The following is a 24464-nucleotide window of genomic DNA, read 5'->3' as shown; positions in this document are numbered from 1 at the left end:
GTGTACCGTTGATGACGGCTCTACACAAAACCTTACGCGTCGCCTGACTTGTCAACACCGACATTGGACTGTTGATGAATGGAAAACTGTTGCCTTGCCGGACGATTCTCGACTCAAATTTTATCGAGCGGATGGAGATAACCTCATCAATCCATGGACCCTGCTGTTAGCAGGGGACTATTAAGCTGGTGGAGGCTCTTTAATGGTGTGGGGCGTATGCAGTTGAGTGATATGGGATCCTTGATATTGTCTAGATACGAATCTCACAGGTGACACGTACGTAAGCATCCTGTCTGATCACCTGCATTCATTCATGTTCATTTTGCATTCCGACGGACTTGGGAAATTCCAGCAGAAAAATGCCACAGCCCACACTTTCAGAATTGCTGCAGAGTGGCTCCAGGAACACTCTTCCGAGTTTAAACGCTTCCGCTGGCCACCAGACTCCCCAGGCATGAACATTGTTGAGCATATCTGTGATGCCTTGCAACATGCTGTTCCCCACCCCCTTGCACTCTTACGGATCTATGCACAGTCCTGTAGGATTCATGGTGTCAATTCCCTCCAGAACTACTTCACACATTAGTCGGGTTCATGCCACGCAGCCGGCCGCGGTGGTCTAGCGGTTCTGGCGCTGCAGTCCGGAACCGCGGGACTGCTACGGTCGCAGGTTCGAATCCTGCCTCGGGCATGGGTGTGTGTGATGTCCTTAGGTTAGTTAGGTTTAAGTAGTTCTAAGTTCTAGGGGACTTATGACCTAAGATGTTGAGTCCCATAGTGCTCAGAGCCATTTGAACCATTTTTTCATGCCACGCCGTGTTTCGGCACTTCTGCGTGCTCGGTGATGTCCTACATGATATTAGACAGTTGTACCAGTTGTTTTTTCTCTTCGGTATATAAGTGCGTGAGGTTGATATATTACGTACTGATATTAGTTTCTGTGTGTGTTAATCGGAAAGTAAGGTCCTATAAATTTGCAACAGTTGGTTACGCCTTCCAGGAATTTCTCTACATAGTCGCCGTTCAGACTTAAGACAAACGCATGGCAGTTATGTGTGCTGCAGGACATCAGGCGAAATCTCTCACCAGGGACTCATACTTGGCGGGAGACACAATTTTCTAGGCATGATTATGCGCTCACTGTGCGCTTAGAACCGAAAAGACCGACATGACGCGATCGATGGGGATACTAGAGACACTGTTCAAGACATGTGTGTAAATCTTCATCAGATTTTCACTGTAGTTTCATTCCGCGCCCCATTGGACGTTACTTTCCGAATAACTCTCTTACTATTCCCACAGAATACCATGTGTTCTCGAACAAGATTTCAAAACACGCTGGTCAGATTACCTCCCCATTCTTCTTCCCTCGCCTCCTACATCGTGTGAACAGGAGGGACTCTGGTTGTCACTTCGCTGTACGACACTTTTTGCTCAGGCCAATGCCTGCAGTCGGTCGGAGACAGTGACAAGAAGCCGGTGCGCGCAAAAGTTTAATAGCTGTACTTTCAGAATGTCATAAATGCGTGCTACCAGGTTCATGGCCCAAATTTTCGCGTGGTATCTATCATACAACTGTACTTTTTTCTACGTAAAAGACGAGGTCATGTTGGTGGTGTTTCTTTGTAATTTGAGGGAAAGAGGCAACAGCCGGACCTGAAAGTTTCCGGCAGTGAGAGGCATTTGGTTGAGCAACACGATTGTGGCTCGCGCTTCTACACCATTCTTACAATTCATAAAACAGACAACCGTCCGTCACGTCGATAGTAGTGGTGCTGCTTGAAAGAAAGGCACTACACAGTCACGTGTGATGCGTCTACGTTGGAGTTCAGCAGTGACTACAATTCATGACCTTTCGTCGAATATGCAGCATTATTCGTTACAGAAACCATCCGGCATGCAATTAATGTACGATGCAGTACGATGTTCTCAAAAATGGTTCAAATGGCTCTGAGCACTATGGGACTCAACTGCTGAGGTCATTAGTCCCCTAGAACTTAGAACTAGTTAAACCTAATTAACCTAAGGACATCACACACATCCATGCCCGAGGCAGGATTCGAACCTGCGACCGTAGCGGTCTCGCGGTTCCAGACTGCAGCGCCAGAACCGCGCGGCCACTTCGGCCGGCGGGTACGATGTTCTGTCCAGAAATCCAATTTAATGACAGACCAGAATTCCACGACATGTGCAGTCCCAAGAGGATGCAATTACTGGAGTAGCAACGAATACTGACAGTTGACGAATTACCTGTATATACAGAAATTTATGAAGTACTAAATCGTTCAGCAGCAGGTTGTCCTCTAGAGTCACAATAATTTCAACGTTCATCCTCAGATCTACAAGAAAAATAAGCTTAAAAAATAAAATAGAAGTTACGCAGATTACTACAAAACTGAAATACAGTAAAATACGGTCACTTCGTATCATAAGACAAAAGACACCATTCACTGCCACCACTTCGCAAGCTACATTGCCAGTTAATATAGATGAGGAGTATCTTGTGTATAAAAGCGAGTGCCTCGTTGTTAATGAAATATTTTTAGTTGAATTTTTCAAAGTGGATACAAAAGTACCTTACTCAATAACCTGTATCAAACTGCGTTACAAAGGCTGCAAGTAGCATATTTTATAACATATCCAACAAGCAGGTTCATTACGCAAAATGATATGTGTGTACGCTAATAGGTAAGCTAAATTTTATTTTTTTAAGAAACGTTTTAAAATGTCGTATCGAATAAGACGTGTATTATACACAAACATTCATGGTAAAAGGAAAAATTGAATCCATCGGGGGACTTCTATGCTGGAGATAACATCGCTTCTGTCCAGTGGTGGGCACCGACGTCTGGCGTTCTGCTCACCGCACGCATTTCTTATGGTATGACATTTTATTGCCCTTTAATTTTCTAGTAATCTGTATAACTTCTCTTTCAGTTTGTAAACATTGTACTTGTACATTTGATGATGGCCGATTACGGCTGAAACAGGTCTTTCCGTTTCAAATTACACTGAGTTCACGAAGTCATGGGAAATAGATTTGCTCATATACAGAATGAGAGATTGTAGCAGTATCGCATTCACAAGGTACAAAAGGATAGTGCATTGGCGGAGGTGTCATTTCTACTCAGGTGATTCAAGTGAGAAAGTTTCCGACGTGATTACGACCGCGCTACGGTAATTAACAAACTTCGAACGTGAAATGGTAGTCGGAACTAGACGCACAGGACATTCCACAGAGAAAATCGATAGGGAATTCAATATTTCGAAATCCACTATGACAAGAGAGTTCCAAGAGTGTCCCTCTACAGTTTTTGCCCTCTACAGCTCCCTCTAGTACTATGGAAGTCGTTCCCTCATGTCTTAATAGATGTCCTGCATCCTGTCTCTTCTCCTTGTCACTGTTTTCCACATATTCCTTTCCTCTTCAATTCTGCACAGAAGCTCCTCATTCCTCACCTTATAAATCCACCTAATTTTCCATTTCTCAAATGCTTCGATTCTCTTCGGTTCGCCGGCCGAAGTGGCCGTGCGGTTAAAGGCGCTGCAGTCTGGAACCGCAAGACCGCTACGGTCGCAGGTTCGAATCCTGCCTCGGGCATGGATGTTTGTGATGTCCTTAGGTTAGTTAGGTTTAACTAGTTCTAAGTTCTAGGGGACTAATGACCTCAGCAGTTGAGTCCCATAGTGCTCAGAGCCATTTGAACCAATCTCTTCGGTTCCGCTTTTCCCACCATACAATACTGTGCTCCAGACGTACATTCTCATTAATTTCTTTCTCAAAGTAAGGCCTATGTTTGATACTAGTGGACTTCTATTGTTGAGGAATGGCCTTTTTGCCAGTACTAGTCCACTTTTGATGTCCTCCTTGCTCCATCCGTTTTTCGTTATTTTGTTGCCTAGGCAGAAAAATTCCTTAACTTCACCTACTCCGTGACCATCAATCCTGATGTTAAGTTTCTCACTGTTCGCATTTTTGCTGCTTCTTATTACTTTCGTGTTCCTTCGATTTACTCTCACTCCATATTCTGTACTCATTAGACAGTTCATTTCATTCGGCATATCAGGTAATTCTTCTTCACTTTCACTTAGGATATCAAGGTCATCAGGGAATCGTATCATTGATATCCTTGCACCCTGATTTTCAATTTGACTCTTGAGCCTTTCTTTGATTTTCATCATTCCGTGTTAGGTGTTCAGATTGAACAGCAGTGGCGAAAGACTACATTCCCGTCTTCCACCCTTTCTAATCCGAGCACCTCGTCCTTGGTCGCCCACTCTTTGTTATTTCCTCTCGGTTCTTGTACGTATTGTTCATTATCCGTCTCTCCGTATAGATTACCCCCGTTTTTCTCAGGATTTCGAATATCTTGCACCATTTTACACTGTCGAACGCTTTTCGCAGGTCGAAAAATCCTATGAACGTGTCTTGATTTTTCTTTAGTCTTGCTTCCAATATCAACCGCAATGTCAGTATTTCCTCTCTGGCGCCTTTATCTTTCCTAAAGCCAGACTGATCGTCATGTAACACAGCCTCAGTTTTCTTTTTCCGTTCTTCTGTATATTAGTCTTATCAGCAACTTGGAAGCAGGAGCTGTTAAGCAGACTGTGCGATGATCCTCGCACTTGTCTTCGGAATTGTGAGGATGATATTTTTCCAAAAATCAGATGGTATGTCGCGTGACTTATACATTCTACACACCATCGTGATTAGTCGTTTTGTTGCCACTTCTCCCAATGAAATTTTGATAGAAAGTTATTTATCCCTTCTACCTTATTTGATCTTAAGTCCTCTAACACTCTCTTAAATTCGTGTTCTAATACTGGCTCCCCCATCTCTTCTAAATCGACTCCTGTTTCTTCTTATATCACATCAGACAAATCTTCCCCCTCATAGAAGCCTTTAATGTACTCTATCCACCTATCCGCTTTCTCCCCTGCATTTAACAGTGGAATTCACGTTACACTATTAATATTATCACCAGTGCTTTGAATTTCGCCTAAGGTTGATTTGACTCTCCTATATGCTGAGTCAGTCGTTCCGACAACCATTTCTTTTTCTATTTCTTCACATTTTTCATGCAGTCATTTCGTCTTAGTTTGCCTGTGCTTCCTATTTATCACCTAGTGACTTTTATATCTGTATTCTTGAATTTCCCTAAAAAGTTTTGTACTTCCATCCATCATCGCTCAATTGAAGTATTTCTTCAGGTTGGGCCCCGGCCGACGATACAATTTCGGAATTAACAAAGTGAGTTAGTCCTCTATGAAACTTATTATCGAGTTATAGTCTTTAGTTCCTTAGATCCTCAGTTCCTGGCAGCAAAATATGCGGTATGGTATTAAACCAGTTTCAACATTCGAAATTAGGATTTCTTACAGGAATCATAAAATGCAATTTCGGAAAGATTGTATGCTATCAATGGAATCAGCTGCCAGTCAGCCATGTTGTGCTGTTGCCTTAAGTCTTATTTGTAAGAAAAGAAACTGAATTCACTTCATGTAAATTTTAATTAGGTTCGACATCTTTATTAATAAAATAAATTAATTTCTGTATGAATCAGCGATCATTGTGAATAAAAGCGCAGGCAAGCTTAATAAAAATTTTTGTTCTAGCATAACCACAAGCGCCGGAACGAAGATGAAGAACGGAAGAGAAGAGAAGGCGGTGAAATGACGTCGGCCAGTGTTGCGCTGATTAGGACCACACCACGACAGGAGCGGCCTCTACAAAAGGAAAATACGTACAAGCGCCGCTCCTACCAATCTCGGCCGCTCAGTATTCGCTCAGTATCGGGACAATATACGGACAGGCCTAGCAGAGAGTGGTACAATAGCAGTTATTAGTGATCCACAAACTGTGCGTCAAACTTTCACGGCCATTGTCTGTAACGAAGAATATTACTGTCTGCATGTCGCCCATCGCTGGCGACCCTTGTTGTAAATACAAGTTAAATATTGTCAATCTGCTATATTGTTATAAAACTACTAATGTTACTTGCTGGAATTGTTGTATAGCATTCCGAGAACGCAGCATCCTTTAGGCACCTTATAAGAGACGAGTGGACAGAACCGCATAATTTTAATAACCGGTCTGGACGAATTTATTCACGGATTGGTGAGGGATCTTGTTAGGTGTCGCGGTCAACTTTTGGTAATGAAATTACACTGAAGAGCCAAAGAAACTGCCTAATATCGTGTCGGGCCCCCGCAAGCACGCAGAAGTGCCGAAACACGACGTCGCATGGACTCGACTAATGGCTGAAGTAGTGCTGGAGGGAACTGACACCAAGAATCCCGCAGGGCTATCCATAAATCCGTAAGACTACGACGGGGTGGAATCTCTTCTGAACAGCACGTTGCAAGGCATCCCAGATATGCTCACTTCATGTCTGGTGAGTCTGGTGGCCAGGGGGTTTAAAGTCAGAAGAGTCTTCCTGTAGCCACTCTGTACCAATACTGGACGTGTGGAGGGTAACGTATTGTCCTTCTGGAATTGCCCAAGTCGGTCGGAATGCACAATGGACATGAATGGATGCAGCTGATCAGAGAGGATGCTTACCTGTCAAAGTCGTATCTAGTCGTATCAGAGGTCCTACATCACTCCAACTACACACGCCACACACCATTAGAGAGCCTCCAGCAACTTGAACAGTGCCCTGCTGACACGCAGGGTCCATGATTTGATGAGGCTGTCTCCATACCCACACACGCTCGATACAATTTGAAATGAGACCCGTCCGACAGAGCAACATGTTTCCAGTCATCAACAGTCCAATGTCGGTGTTGACGGGTCAGGCGAAGCGTAAAGCTTTGTGTAGTGCCATCATCAAGAGTACACGAGTGGGCCTTCGGCTCCAAAAGCCCATATCGGTCATCTTTCGTTGAGTGGTTCGCATGCTGACACTATTTTATGGGCTTTCATTGAAATCTGCAGCAATTTGCGGAAGGGTTGCATTTCTGCCACGTTGAACAAGTCTGTTGAGTCGCCGTTGGTCCCCTTCTTGCAGGATCTTATTCCGGCCGCAGCGATGTCGAAGATTTGATGATTTACCGGATTCCTGATATTCACTCGTGAAATGGTCGTACGGGAAAGTCCCCACTTCATTGCTACCTCGGCGTCTTTGTGTCCCATCGCTCGTGCGCCGACTGTAACAGCACGTTCAAACTGACTTAAATCTCAATAACCTGCCATTGTAGCAGCAGTAACCGATCTCACAACTGCGCCAGACACATGTTGCCGAACACAGCGCCTTACTCTGCCTGTTTATATATATCTCTGTATTTGAATACGCATGCATATACCAGTTTCTTTGGCGCTTCAGTGTATATGACATACACTATCTGGTCACAAGTGTCCAGACACCTGTTAGTGAACATTAATATGAGGTGTATGTCCCCATTCTTTATAATGGCTTGAATCCAACATTTGGATACTTCCAACGAGATGTCTGAATGTCTGTTGAGGAATGGAGCCCACTCTCCCTCAACTGCCAAAATATGAGTAGGTAATGTTACTGTAGCTTGGGATGTGGAGTGAAGTCAAGATTCTAACTCATCCCAAAGTGGCTCTTTTAGCTCGGGTCGGTACTCTGGCCATGCCAGTCCATTACAGGAATGTTATTGTCTACAAACAATTGTTTCACAGGTGCTGCTTTATGCCAGGATGCACTGTCATGATGATGCAAAACAATGTTCGTCTCCAAACTGTTCCTCTGTTGTAGGCAGTTCACAACGCTGTGAAATGTGTTCTCATCCTTCCATATTTAGTGCTTCCTTAAGCGCAGTAACGGGGAAGGAGGTCACACACTTGAGCCAGAATAGACGGTATACTCTACTGAAGAGCCAAAGAATATGGTACACCTGCGTGACGTCGTGGAGGACACCCGCTAGCACGCAGAAGTGCCGAAACACAACGTGGCATGGACCCGACTAATGTCTGAAGTAGTGCTGGAGGGAACTGACATCACGAATACTACAAGGCTGTCCATAAATCCGTAAGAGTGCGAGGGGGTGGAGAACAGCACGGTGGAAGGCATTACAGATATGCTTAACAATGTTCATTTCTGCGGAGTCTGGTGGCCAGCGGAAGTGTTTAAATTCATAAGAGTGTTCCTGGAGCCACTCTGTAGCAATTCTGGACGGGTGGGGTCGCATTGTCCTGTGGAATCGCGCAAGTCCGCCGGAATGCACAGTGGACATGAATGGGTGGAGGTGATCAGACAGGTTGCTTACGTATGTGTCACCTGTCAGGGTCGTATCTTGAGGTATCAGGGGTCCTACATCACTCCAACTGCACACTCCCCACACCTTTACAGAGCCTCCGCCAGCTCGAACAGTCCCCTGCTGATATGCAGGGTTCATGGAAATGGAAATGTCGTGTGGCAAGGGCCTCCCGTCAGGTAGACCGGTCGCCTGGTGCAACTCTTTAGAATTGACGCCACTTCGGTGACTTTATGAAACGTCCCCTTTGAACAATTATACATGACTGTGCTTAAACTGACACACAATATTTTTAGCGCAACGCAATCTGACTTTCAAAAATTCCTACAAAAGAATGGCCCTGACTAACATTAACCTATACCTCACCAAATATCTTCGTTACTCGAACTACTGCAATACAGCGAGCGCCACTACTGCCAGCTAAATAAAAGATTCAAACTACTGAAGGCACTAACTACTGATAGGCATAGTTAGCAAATGAAAGATTTTGATAGAGAACAAACAATGTATTTACCTTAATAGTCATCAAAAGTCATAATATATGTAAGAGTTCATAACATCCATTCTTACAAATATCAAAAGTCCGCCATTTCTCTCCCCACATCCATCACTGCTGGCGGCTCACCTCCAACTGCGCAACGCTACGCGCTGTTCACATCCAGCTGCCGCTGCCCAACACTACAATGGCAGACAACAATGCAAACTAGCCACAGACTGCACACAGCACAGCCAGTGATTTTCATACAGAGTGCTACGTAACGTTGCCAATAAGAAAACCTATACAGTCTACTTACATAGCCCCCATGCTCCCCACAAAAAAATTTACAAATTGTTTTTGGCACTGGCCAGTACATATTTGTTACCAAATTTTTTTCACAATTACAATAACAAAGAAATCAAATGCACACCCTTATTGATACAATGTTGGTCAAAAGCTAAAATTTTCTCACAGTCCATAAAGACAGTCCTGATCATACATCACAGTAAAATTGCAGTGTTTTTTTTTTCTCAAAGTCTGAGCAGTAAAAGAAAATGCACACGGAAGTAGTGGATTTCCATGCAATCTTGAAGACGTAGTGGTGTCCTTCCAATGGGAAGACAATGCTGACTCTTAACATGCAGACAGGTAATGGGCCACAACAGAGCAAACCCACAACATAGTCAGTCGAAGTTTTGAAGAACATTGGTAGGTAGGTCATCACAGAGTAGACCCACTGCAGTCCTTGTAGAAATAATGGTATTGGTGGGCCACCAGAGATGCAGACCCACTGTAGTCCTTGTAGAGACGGCCAGCACCCATCTGTTGCGACTGTGCAGGTGCACAATCACCATCGAAGAGTCTTGCGGACAATATAGCAAGTCCATAAACCACCAGTTGTGCACTCACAAAAATTTTTTTTGAAATGTCTTTAGAACCAGCAATGCTGTTATCCAGTCCCTTGCTGAATTATCAACACACGTGCAAGCACTAACAGTCCCAACTTCTCACATACTGTGCATATATTATGACCAACAGAAACGTGTGCAGTGAAATGATACTTAATTTGAAGAACTGGTAACAATTACAATTTGATAACATAAAAATACAATAACAACGGTACAAAATACATCATTAAAGAACATAATAGTACAGATAACATTTATAGTAACACAGGCTTTACAAAAGAATAGAAATAAACATATACATCACTGTTACAGGAATTATGACATAAGTAAATACATAAAAGATCAGAATAGCTTTCGAAAATATCAACTTCACACATGAGCATTAAAACAAAACAGAATAAATAATGTCTAAGCATATTTACAAGGTAAATAACATTATTAATGCCAATTATATTTGAGGATAACAGTATTCCTCATCATAGTGATGTAGCTTAGTATTAGAAGAAGAAAAAATTCTATGAAACTACACAGAGACAGGAAGAAAACAAATACACAAGGGAACACAAACACATAGTGGGATAACACAAAAGGAAAGGACAGGGTTTGTTTTCAGTGTAACATTTGGTACTGAAGTCCAACCCAAAACTTCATTCCATAGATCTTTCGTCTTATTTCAACATTTGTTTCCACCAAAAAAATCCTATTCAAGCATGCTTTCTGTATTTATATGTTCACATATTTCTTACCTCATTATTTATTTTCCATTATCTTACTTCATCATTTATTTCCAAGAAAATCCTACCTAAACCTGTTGTCCCTAAACCCTACTGTTTTGGTTCATATCCTCTTTCAAAATACTGTTTTGGCCAAACCATTTTCTTATAGCTTCTCAATGTATTTCTTCCAATTCATCACAACTTGTTCTCTTATATGGCCTACCCCATCTTAAGCTAACTTAAATCTACTGAGCTCAGATGCTAAACTAAGGGACGAGGCAATCAAGCAGTACAAAACAATTAACACAAACAGCAATGACAAAAAAATGAAAATTGCCCAAGCAATTGCAATATTACAACTAATATAAGGCACTGTGCAGCAAACAAGAAAAATAAATTCGTAGTAAAACTGGCTTAACAGCGTAATACAAAGTCAAATTCAGTAACACTGTGCTTGGCAAACAGCAGCAGCAAATGAAATAGCTTATATTTAAACATGACATAGCTCAAGCAGAAAAAAATATTGCACTAAAGACAACAATGCAGACAAGGGAAATGTATATTCACATCATAATGTCTATTTAATTAAAGTGGTGCACTACAACTTACTCTACCATAAAAATTACCAAGTACTTGAAAAGAAAATTATATATGCAGTTACTGTTATTAGTCCCTTCTTATTGTTCTTTCCATTCCAAGAGCTCCTTTTTCGAAGAATGTGGATCATAAAGTAATTATTTAATAGATCTGTTGACAGAAAGTGTTCACATTAGCAAATGCATTTAATTTTATTTTATGAAACCAATGCTGCAAGACAGCTGGAAACCTGATATCAAATGAAATAAGCAATTACGCAAACCAAAGCATAAAAATATCATTCAATAGTCATGTGACATTTCATAAGTTAGTAGAAATTCTCTCAACTCTCGTAGAAAGACGCTTGTCATAATCAGGTGTGCAGATGTAAAAATATTTCTCGTCATTTCATTAGGCATTTCAGTAAATATCATAAATTAAGAGCTCCACAGTGTTATCATATATTTTCAAGTTTGGATGTGTCGTATTTGCGATGCTTTCTACAAAGAAATGTCAATAGTGAGGATAATGGCCTCCCCCTTTTTTTTTTTACCTGTGCCTCTGAAAAGGCACACACTAATGGCTTTTTCTCCAGGCGTCTGACACAGCTGGCCGCTCAAGACGCATTACGTAAATGTCACTTGGCTTTCCTACCGAAATATTTACGACACCAGTTTGCACTACAGTGACAGTTTCATATAAAAAAAACTTACCAGTCGAAAATTTGCGTTCTAAATGTGTAGAAACAAAATCCTGTGAATATAACAGTGTTCAAAAAGTTTTCAGTGGCATTGTGATACATTCACACATGTACACACATTTCATAACTCTTAAAGTACGATTCTTGGTTTCCAACATCCTTTTCCACAAATCAGAGTCCCTAACCACTACTCATTATTCATATATGTATTCGTCGACACTTCTTCAATATTTCATCAAAATAAATACATAGCATTATCAAATTCCTCATTTATGGTAGCATCATCTTATTGATCATAAACATACCTCAACAGCATAATACACATTGTCATCGTAATAATAACATCATAAAAACTCAGCCAAATCTCAAAAACGTCGTAGCTTTCAGCTATAGTGTCAAAACCTAAATAAAAAACCTCTGCTCATTTCAATAGTGTCATCTACCTCCAACGTACTTTAAAAATCATGATCCCATACCAAATACATTATTCAGATCTCTCATAGTATCACAATGGTTCCGAAAAAATACGAACAGTTCACAAAGTACAGACAAAATACAATTTCGTAAGTATGAAACTATCCAACTGTGTAATTGCGTAAACATGTGTCACTGATGTAGTAAAAAGAATGTTTGTTTCTCTGTTAAATGATCAGATAGCTGTGTAATTCTGTGTTGGAGAAATATGGTACCGATGTGTGAAGTTGTATAAGCAAATACCATATTAGCTAGGACTCCTTGTGCTTGCCAAACACATGGTACACGAAGTAAGCGTGTACCCCCCTGAGGATTAATGTAATTATACCCTCAGGTGTTACAGACTACAGCAGTGGAATGAAATGTATCATGGAAAACCTTTGTATCATTGTACTTGAAATATCTTTAAAAATAAATTATTTAAGTGCAAAATTAATCACTCAAATACGTGTCCTGTAGCGCTAAATGTGCGTCTTGTTGCAACATAATCTCTGTGGAAGTGTCGTAGTTATCGTCCTCCGAAAGCTAAGTTCTGCAGACGTCAATGTACTTACCTCATCATAAACGAAAGTGAAATGCTTTGCGTGTGGATACCGTAGTTATTACGTACCTTACCGTGATCAAGAAAGTACTATAATGTAACGTATTGTTGTGCTACGAAAAAGGCTGTCTCATTGTAGCTATACCACAAAAGTTACTACTAAAACATGTTTTACTTTCCAGAATAATAAGGAAAAACAGTGCAGAAATAAAACAGAAACACTGCAAAAGCAACATTGTATATTGTCACTCATTAGTAGCGTCGTGATAAAATCGTGTAGCTGTCACATAAACTAACCACTGTGTCATCTGGTATCTCACAGAAAGTACTTTAAATCCAGAATGTATTTTCAAGTAAACCAAAATGTTGCATTAAAATCTCATTAGCAGTACTGGTAAATGTTCTAAGTATGTAAGCCTAATAGTCGTTACGTAATCGTGCAACTAACAAGCAAGAATGTACACACACAATAACACTGTGGCGTCTGTTCACTATAACAATGCATTCGTAATTTCTGTTTAAATAAGTTCTCTCGGTTCTTGATTGGATATTTAACTTCAAACATTGTTGCATGGTAACAGTTTCTAAGTCTGACAATGCATACTAGAAATGTGAAGTGAAGAGTTTTATGGCAAAGACAAAGTTAAAAAGCAGATTATCTTTCAATAAACGGTTTTACATGTGAAATGTGGTGTAAACCTTTACTCTTCCTAGTACGCAGAGTTTCAACTTCAACGCAATTATCATGTGGTATACGTCTGATTCTGTAAGGTCCATTGTAAACTAGAAAGAATTTGTGACTCAAGTGTTTCTTCTTATGTGACAATGAATGAGCTTTAATGAAAATTTTCTGACCAATATATAATTTCTTTGCATTTGCTTTACCGTGTAGTTTACTCCTTTTGTCTGCTGCAGATTTTATATTTTTAAGAGCCAAGTCAATTATGTCTTTGTGTCGAAGTTTATGTGTATTCGGGAATGGTACAAGTTCTCTGATTCTGTTCGGTGGTTCTTCATTCTTCAGTACAAGAGTAGGTGGTAAAGCAGTGGAGTCATGAGGCATTTCATTCAGCACATTTTGAAATAAGTGTAAATATCTGTCCCAATGCTCATGCTTTCTGTGACAGTAAAATCTGCAAAGCTTATTGATTTCCGTTCGGAGGGGTTACAATGTGGTGAGTACAATGAAATAAAAACAGGTTTGATTTTATGATTCCGAAGCATGCGTGACCAAACAGCAGATCTGAATTGCGGTCCGTTATCTGAAATGACTTTACTAACGTGTCCAACTTCACGTAAGAAATTTTTAACAAAGGCGTTGGATACAGACCGTCCAGTGGCTTTACGTAACGGAGTGAAAGAAACAAATTTTGAAGTAAGTTCAACAGCGACTAGAACGTACGAAAATCCATTAGATGTTCTGACAAGCGGTCCCAAGAGATCAACAGCAGCAAATTCTTTTAATTTAGAAGGAATGATAGGAAACAGCGGAGCACGATGGGAGATAGTAGATGGTTTCGCCTTTTGACAAAGTTTACAAATAGACAAGACTCTTCGAATTCTCTTTTCCATATTGTTAAAATAACAAGTCGTTCGAAGAATATGATAACATTTTCGTGGGCCAAAATGTGCATAGCTGAAATGAATGTACCAAATGAGCTTATTAACAAAATCGTCAGGAATGCAAAGTACCCATAGCTTGTCATCAACAGTGCAGCGTTTGAACAGTATGTTGTTTCTAACCAGATAGTAATGCCGAATCAGTGTGTGTGTCTTTTCATGCCATTTGCTCTTGATGTCTTTCCAAATCGGATCTTTATCTTGTTCATGAGCAATGTCCTTTAAAGATGTGGTGATGAAGTTTTCAAAGGCGACTTTCTGAATGTAAAGAATACTGAAATTTCTATGTAAGTAGACTGTATAGGTTTTCTTATTGGCAACGTTACGTAGCGCTCTGTATGAAAATCACTGGCTGTGCTGTGTGCAGTCTGTGGCTAGTTTGCATTGTTGTCTGCCATTGTAGTGTTGGGCAGCGGCAGCTGGATGTGAACAGCGCGTAGCGTTGCGCAGTTGGAGGTGAGCCGCCAGCAGTGGTGGATGTGGGGAGAGAAATGGCGGAGTTTTTATATTTGTAAGAATGGATGTTATGAACTCTTACATATATTATGACTTTTGATGACTATTAAGGTAAATACATTGTTTGTTCTCTATTAAAATCTTTCATTTGCTAACTATGCCTATCAGTAGTTAGTGCCTTCAGTAGTTTGAATCTTTTATTTAGCTGGCAGTAGTGGCGCTCGCTGTATTGCAGTAGTTCGAGTAACGAAGATTTTTGGTGAGGTAAGTGATTTGTGAAAGGTATAGGTTAATGTTAGTCAGGGCCATTCTTTTGTAGGAATTTTTGAAAGTCAGATTGCGTTGCGCTAAAAATATTGTGTGTCAGTTTAAGCACAATCATGTATAATTGTTCAAAGGGTACGTTTCATATGTCGACCCTTAGCCTAGGATACCTCACTGGAATCTTCTGATTTTTTTCTTGTAGTTTGTGTAATTAGCGTAGCTATTGTTTATTGCTAGCGCGTAATTATAGAAAGAATTTCCTTTGTAGTTGCAGTCTTTCATTGTTGTACAGTAAAACAGGTGTGGCACGCATGTAGATTTGCACCAAGTATTTCGCAGCTGCAATTAACTAGATATTATTCTCAGTGCTATGTTAATGTGTTCTCTTATTTTTGCTCTTCAAATTGTGCTTTTCTGTGTTGTCGTGTGAAATATTGTGACAATAATGGCGTGTGAAAAACGTAATACCAGGCTCCAAAGTAAACTGAGAAATGACAGTGAAGACGAAAGCAGTGTGTTAGTGCCACCATGTAATGAATTAACTAATATTCAAAGTAGTAATTTGGTAACTGTGCATAGGGAAATGGAGTGGGCGTCAAATAATGGTGTAGACAGTGAAACAGGTAGTGAACAGGGAAGCATTATCGATCGATCGGTCGGCAACAGCTCGCCTCAGGAATCGGGAATGACAGAACACAATATTGCAAATACTGTAGACTCAGGTTTTGGGTTCTCACCGTTTTCTCAAATGAGTCGAGACACATTTTCCGCTTGTCAAAATGTGAATGTTGCCTGTGCAAATTCACTGCCGAAAAGCACTGAGGAAAATGTTTCAGACACCAGTGCACTGTTATTACAGTTAATGCAACAAATGGGACAAAGGCTTCAAAAGTTAGACACAATGCAACAACACCAGAGACAAACACAGCAACAGTTAGACGCAATGGAACAAAATCTTCACACCACGCTTGAACAAACACGTGAAGATTTAACTACTGAGTTACATAAAATCGAATCGAAATGTCAAAAAGTCTGTAACGACGTAAAGACACAAATTTGTGAGCATTTCCAACCTATTTTTTCGCGGCATGAAAATGCATTACAGAATCACGAAGCAGCCATAAAAGAACTGCAAATTATTGTTCATGAAAATCATGAGACCTTGCAAGCTAAAATTGAGTCAGTTGCATCTACCTATTCGGTTACGCAACTTGCAAAAACGCAGGAAAACTTAAAGGACACAGTAGAAAGACACATGGAGGAAATTAGTTCATTATCAGAGAAAGTAGTTGAACTTTCGGATCAGCTAAATAATTTATCTATGAAGGTAGATGATAATCTGAATGACACAAAACCGGTAGTCTTTAATGACACAGAAGAGTGCGAACAAGTTAGGAAATTCAAACAAAATCACAATCAAATTAATACGCAACACCAAAGAGAAATCCGGGAAGTACAAGATCAGCTGACACAGTTAATACAAGTATTACGTATTTCAGAGGACACTCGCGCTCCAACACGGGAAGAGGGACTTAGAAATACGGAACAGCCACAAAATAATAACACAGGACACTTCGGAAGTTATGAAAGAAATTGGCAAGGCACACCGAAATTTGAGATGGAACCGCCGAAACAACGTAACAATGACCGACATGCGACTCGCCGACATGATGATTTTGACTATAAGCTGTTCATTACTACACGTAAATTTAAAACATTTAAGAATTCTGCCAACGACATTCATCCACAAGCGTGGCTCCATCAATTCTCTCATTGTTTTCCTCCCAACTGGTCATTGGAGCACAGGTTAGAATTTATGTGTGGCTACTTAGAGAATGAACCAGCTGTAAGAATGCGATCGGTCATTCACGATTGCCACAGTGAAGGAGATTTTTATCATGCCTTCCTCTCAGCATATTGGTCTCAAGCTACACAAGACCGAGTAAAACATAGCATCATAATGATGAAACATTTCGAACAATCTGAATTTTCCAGTCTTGTGAAATATTTTGAAGACATGTAGCACAAGAATCAGTACCTGTCAAACCCATACAGCCCCTCAGAACTCATCCGCATTTGCTTAATCAAATTGCCTGAACATTTACGACACATTATTTTGGCAGGATGTTGCAAAGACGACATTGAAGCTTTTCAGGGACACTTACAAGAATTGGAAATTGACACTGACAATCGCGGAACGCGAAAACAGGAAAACAACAATTACAGGTCACATCCGTCGCAATTCCGCGATGAAAGAAATAATAACTGGACGCGACAAGGCTATTCTCACGACACAAATCGTGACCAAAACAGACACCACCCGTATGACAACCGTTGGCAGAGTAGTAATAATTACAGGGAAAGATCACCTCTCCGCAGTAGTGACTATCACAGAGACAATCAGAGAAACAGACAATATAGGAACCAAAATAAATATTATCAGGGGAGACAGAATAACTTTAGACGCAACGGTCCAGCGCGCAGTTATAATTCAGGGAGAAATTCTCCACCATGTCACCGACAAGAAAGAAACTATAGAATCTACCGACATGATGACACACGATATGATCGTAACGACAGACCTGAATTGCATCAGAACTGGCGGGATTCAAACAGAGCAGGGCCCTCTCGACAAGGTGAATTTGTAGAAGTTAGGTCTCCAAATCCCAATAACGACGCGCGCCAACAAAGAGACAATAGGCAATGACTCATACCGCTGGCAGCCACAAAACGTACGTATGAAACTGACGACGCAGCTGCCGTAGCTAGTAATTACGTAAAAATGGAAGACATTAGGGACATCTTACTCCAGGAACACGACGTAAAACATAACAACATTGCATATCCTGTGATTCACATTACAGTAAATGACGTAAAATTTACTGCAGTACTTGACTCTGGCAGTCCGATTTCAGTAATTAGTGAAACAGCCTTTATCAAATGCAACAAATCGAACGATTGCCCCACACTTCCGTTACGTAAGATTAAATTACAAGGTGCAATCGTTGGAAAAAGTGTAGATGTACGCCAACAAACCAACTTAGAATTCTTTTGTCAAAGCCACAGCTTCTCTATGAACTTTCTTATTGTTCCATTATTGTCGACGGAAATTATACTGGGAGTAGACTTTTTGAGTGAATACAAAGCAATCTTAAACTTTCACGATGCTGAAATAAGTTTAGAGAAAGAAGGTAAGTCAATAGCTTTGAAATTTGAAGATTGGCTCTCAAACCATGACGAGGAAATTAATCGGCTTTACCTTCTGTTAGACAACAGTTCGGAATTTTCTACGGAACTAGACACTAACAATCACTCTGCAAGTACTGACAGGGATGATATCGACGACACATTTGATACTAATGAGTTAATTCAGAATAAAATTCAAACAATTGAGAATTGTAATGACACTGATAGGCAGGACCTTTTAGAGATTTTACAAGCACATTCCTCAGTTTTTACTCACAAAACAGGAACAATCAAGGGATTTCAATACCAATTTCGTGTTCGTGAGCATACTAAATTTTGTGTTAGACCATACGTAATTCCAGCACATTATAGGGACCGTGTTAGAACAGAAATACAATCAATGCTTGACGAGGGCATTATTGAGCCTGCAGTAAGCTCATACAACAATCCATTACATGTTGTTGAGAAAAAAAATGGATCGATCAGGCTTGTCTTAGATTCGAGACAAATCAATGCTATCATTATTCCTGAAACAGACAGGCCGCAAACGTTGGAAGAACTTCTTCAAAATTTTAATGGTGTAAAAGTGTTGTCTTCCATTGATCTCAGATCCAGCTTTTATCAGATCAAACTTCATCCAGAATGTAGAAAATACACAGCTTTCCTTTGTTTCGGCGTTTGTTATCAGTTTCGGAAACTTCCTTTTGGTTTGAACATTTCTTCGGCAGCATTCATTCGCGGGCTAAATTCCACATTACCTGAGTTCTTAAAACGTCACATCACCTTATACGTGGACGATATTCTAATAGCAGATATTCTAATAGAAGAAGCTTCATGGGAACAACATAATCGCATCCTCAACAGTTTGTTACGTATTTTTGCAGAATCTGGAATTACAGTTAACTTGAAAAAGTCTGAATTCGGTAGGTCAAAGGTGAGGTTTTTGGGACATATTATTTCTTCTGAAGGCATTCAGCCGGATCCTGAAAAGTTAGAAGCAATCGGAGCCATTCCAGTTCCATCCACAAAAAAACAAGTCCGCAGTTTTCTAGGTCTCGTAAATTTTTACCGTCGTTTTCTGCATATGCAAATTCTTGTTACACAAAAACTTTGTTTTCTCTCTGGAAAAAATACTATTTGGAACTGGGACGAACAATCACAGTTGGAATTCAATTCTTTGAAAGAAGCGTTACTTAACGTGCGAATACTAGCTCATCCAGATCTGTCATAAGATTTCTGCCTTAGCATTCTTCTAAAGTCGGTCTTGGTGCCAATTTATTTCAGGAAGCCATAGAAAATGACACTACCGTTCAGAAAACCATTGCTTTTGCTAGCCAAGTGCTAAAAAAATCTGAAAAAAATTATTCCGTTACTGAATTAGAAGCTTTAGCTATCGTTTGGGCATTTAACAAATTCCGTTTCTTTCTTTCTGGTAAGCACTTAAAAGTATACAGTGATCATCGTGCATTACAATTTCTTATGTCTTCAAAATTAAATCATGACAGGTTAAAACGTTGGGTATTGTTTCTGCAAGAATTCCACTTCACAATAGTCTACATTCCCGGCAAGGAGAACATTGTTGCGGACGCACTGCCACGCGCACCGGCTGGGCTTGAGAAAAGTAACACTGAAGGCACTAACTACTGATAGGCATAGTTAGCAAATGAAAGATTTTGATAGAGAACAAACAATGTATTTACCTTAATAGTCATCAAAAGTCATAATATATGTAAGAGTTCATAACATCCATTCTTACAAATATCAAAACTCCGCCATTTCTCTCCCCACATCCATCACTGCTGGCGGCTCACCTCCAACCGCGCAACGCTACGCGCTGTTCACATCCAGCTGCCGCTGCCCAACACTACAATGGCAGACAACAATGCAAACTAGCCACAGACTGCACACAGCACAGCCAGTGATTTTCATGCAGAGCGCTACGTAACGTTGCCAATAAGAAAACCTATACAGTCTACTTACAACTACGTTGTCGATGGAATGAGATGATGATTAGGACAACACAACACCCAGTCCCTGAGCAGAGAAAAATCTCCAACCCAGCAGGGAATCCAACCTGGGCCCCTTGGCATGGCAGTCCGTCTGACTGGCCACTCAGCTATCGGGGCGGACAGGGTCCATGGATTCATGAGGTTGTTTCCATACCCGTACACGTCCATCTGTTCGATATAATTTGAAACGAGACTCGTCCGACGACGCAACATGTTTCCGTCGTCAGCAGTCCAGTGTCGGTGTTGACGGGCCCAGGCAAGGCGTAAAGCTTTGTGTCGTGCAGTCATTAAGGGTTCACGAGTGGACCTTCGGCTCAGAAAGCCCGTATCGGTGATTTTTCGTTGAATGGTTCGCAGGCTGTCACTTGTTGATGGCCCAGTAATGAAATATGCAGCAATTTGCGGAAGGGTTGCACTTATGTCACAATGAACGATTCTCTTCAGTCGACGTTGGTTCCGTTCTCGCAGTATCTTTTTCCGGCCGCAATGATGTCGGAGATCTGATGTTTTACTGGACTGATGTTCACGGTAGACTCGCTGGCGCGCCACCTCTGAGATGCTGTATCCCATCGCTCGTGCGCCAACTATAACAGCAATTTAAAACTGACTTAAAGTTTGATGACCTTCCATTGTACCTGCAAAATCCGATGTAACAACTGCTCCAGACAATGGTTGTTTCACATAGGCGTTGCCGACCGCTGCGCCGTATTATGCCTGTATACGTATCTCTGTGAATACGCACGCATATACCAGTTTCTTCGACGCTTCAGTGTATTTATCTCATGGGTACCTACTTTCGTAGGAATAATCTTCAGACAGTGTTGGTTCAAATGGCTTTGAGCACTATGGGACTCAACATCTGAGGTCATCAGTCCCCTAGAACTTAGAACTACTTAAACCTAACTAACCTAAAGACATTACACACATCCATACCCGAGGCGACCGTAGCTGTCGCGCGGTTCCAAACTGTAGCGCCTAGAACCGCTTGGCCACACCGGCCGGCTCAGACAGTCTTAGTAGCTTTAGTGTCATGAGTTCCTTTTAGGTACCGATAGAGATACGGTACGTAGGTTGAAACACATGCATCAGCGCGCATTATAGTTACCGGCAGTTAACTTGTGTCTGGACAAGGTGAGCAGGACTCTACTCCTAAAGCTGTTCTATCAAAACGGCAATAGTGCTAATGCTCTTCGCGATTATCGACGCATTAAAGGATTACGGAGAAGCTGTCTTTCCGTATTGGTGATGGACGTCATGATTCGGAAGTTCGAATTAACTGCCAATTTTGGAACTACTCCTGTGAGTGGCCGACGGCCAATTGCGCCACAAGTTGTTAAAGAAGCTACTCCTGCCATGGCTGAAAATGCTAGACGCAATGTGCTATCTTCGAGTAGTGCATGAGCTGTGTCACGACAGTGCTGTTGACATTTGTGAAATGGTTTCCGTAAAAACTTGCAGGATGTCGCGGATGTGCATGGACGTCACACTTAGCAACGATTGTAACCTGGAACCTAAACGTGGTACGCAATTAACAAATGTTACCGTCTTATGTGGAAATTAACATGTGTTTCAATGGATTATTCGTTACTTCTCTTCCGTATGCACTTACAAATGTTTCCGCAAAGTTTCAGTGTCCAAAGATCACTCGATTTTCACGGAGGCCCTCTCTAGTAGCGGAAGTTTAATTATAACAACCTAACAACCTTGCATACCACCGTACGCTAGTACCACCTTCAGTGCACTACACTACTGGCACTACACTTGATGCCATGTAACTTTCTCGAGGAACACGCCAAACCCAAAACATTCCAGTGTACTGACACAGGATATAGTGTGAGTAATCCCTCCAAGTCATTCATTTCCAGTCACCCACTGTCCAGTGCCGTCGCTCTTCGCACCACCTCAAGTGTCGCTTAGCACTGACTACAGACATGTGTGGGTGCTCGACCATTGTACCCTGAAATCTGATTTCGCAGGACAGAGCTGATCAGACTGTGGAAAAGAGCCCAAATCAGTTGCTGTCAGTTGCACAAAACACACAGTCTTTATTTTCCTACAACTCTTAATCACACATGCCCTTAAAAGGATTCAAAACAATACGGAAGAAAGCCCGAACACAAGTTATTACAATTGCTTTAAGGAGTACATTCGGCTGAAGGCCACATATTGAACATAGAACAACTCAAACGTGGTTCAGATGGCTCTGAGCACTATGGGACTTAAAATCTGAGGTCATCAGTCCCCTAGAACTTAGAACTACTTAAACCTAACTAACGTAAGGACATCACACACATCCATGCCCGAGGAAGAATTCGAACCTGCGACTGTAGCGGTCGCGCTGTTCCAGACTGAAGCGCCTAGAACCGCTCGGCCACGCCGTCCGGCGACAACTGAAGGGTTAAGGCCTGAATAACAAAGATTTGAAATAGAGCACAATCTCCTTTTTAAAAAATAAGTTTTAAACAACTGGATCTTGAAAAATGTAAGTCGGATGAAGGCCTTATTTTAAAATTAAAACAAACTAAATTAATAGACGGCCGAAGGCCTCGCACAGTACTTGAGACAAAACACAATCACAATCTAAAAACACCAGAACAGTGGTACTCAGAAGTGTTCCAAGAGTCGGCCTGAGGAAGTAACTCTAACGTAAGTGTAGGTGAGACAGGCAGCCAAAAGTAAGTTTAAATAATCGGACGGCAACCCGACCCAGGGACGGCTGAAGGACTGACCAACCTAATCAATCCCCTTCCACTCCACCAACGGCACGACAACGGAAAATATAGCGAGGACGAAGATACCACCAGCACTACGTCTTCAAAATTGGCGTTTAAATACAGCCAAGGCACAATAACCACTCAAAAATATAAACAAACATGAAAGACTGACGAACTACACGTCGTGCCGGACAGCATCAACACGGCGGGGAAACACACACTCGCTGCTCTGTCCCAACCGACCGACTGCCTGCTGCAGTATGCAGACATCATTGATAACTGCTCAGTGCAAATCACAGACGCTTCACACAATTCCACCTAAACACTTGCACCAAGGACTCCGACAATCCTAAAACCAATCACTGTGGAACAGCAAGGAGAAATCACAAGTCGACACACACAGAGTTTTCATAAGCGGTCGGCGACAATATTTTTTTTTCCTTTATTGAATTTCAATTCCCCCCGAAAGGGGCGGGCTGGCAGCAGCGTAGTATGCCGTTCTTCAGCCTACAGACTTTGTTAGAAAGATGAAGAGAATAAATAATAAAAACAGGCGTTTCTTTTTGCGACCAAATACACGTCGTCCGATAAGGCGACCGACCGAACGACCAACCACGGTCGTCCCCACTCAAGTTATGTGTGTCGGCAACAGTCGGGCGAGTCATGGCTGTCCGAAGCTCACTGCAGCTCCATCCCGACTCGCTTGATGTCGGTTCGGAACTCGGACACACGGCAACCCGGGCACACTGGCTCGGACCCATCCATGCTGAGGTGACTCTTGCCCATTGCCCACCCGACATCTCTGCACAAGGAAGGAACCGACCCACCGGCAAGATGACCAACTGACGAGGCCCAGAAACGGTCAAAAGACTAAATACACGTCGTCCGATGAGACGACTGACCGAACGACCAACCAACGGTCGTTCCCGCTAGAGTCTCTTTCCGTCGGACAGTACATGTATGTCGCCAGCCGTCGGCGAGTACTGGCTGTCCGCACATCACTGGCGCTCCGTCCCGACCGAACTCCCGACACACGACGACCCGGAAATACTAGCGGTCGATCCAAAGATAATACGACAGTGCTCTTATCGATAAGCACTACTGCTGCCACTCACGGGCAAGCAAGCCAGCAACTTAGTGACGCCAGTAAATCGAATAAGAAACGAGGCGGCAGTACCGTAAAGACAAGATGACAAGGAATAAACGGCGTGAACACGGGCCACGCACGGCTCGTACCGCAGTCTTTTTTAACACCTTCGCACAGTCATTGTCCGTGGTGGTCTTGGAACTAACGTATCATTGCGTCCGCTGATTTCATGCGACTTTTTACAACCACCATCCTCAATGCTCAATGATTCCTGCTCTTCAGTGCATGACGTCTGCTGTGTCTTCGTTTCCATGTCGTTGTTCCTTTGCTGTCCCACTTCAAGATCACACAATGCAATGGTTTTGGGATTACTGCGGTACACCTTGTCTTTAATATAGTTCTACAAAAAGGAGTCGCATGTGTTCAGATCCGGAGAATGTGGTGGCTACTCAAGACCCATGGCAGTGGCGCCTGGGTACCCCAGAGCCATAATGCGGCCCCCAGAGAGCTCC

The sequence above is a fragment of the Schistocerca nitens genome, chromosome 2, assembly GCF_023898315.1.
Source record: "Schistocerca nitens isolate TAMUIC-IGC-003100 chromosome 2, iqSchNite1.1, whole genome shotgun sequence".
Lineage (NCBI taxonomy): Eukaryota > Metazoa > Arthropoda > Insecta > Orthoptera > Acrididae > Schistocerca > Schistocerca nitens.
The sequence above is the reverse complement of the archived record's forward strand: the minus strand, read 5'-3'. Positions refer to the sequence as shown.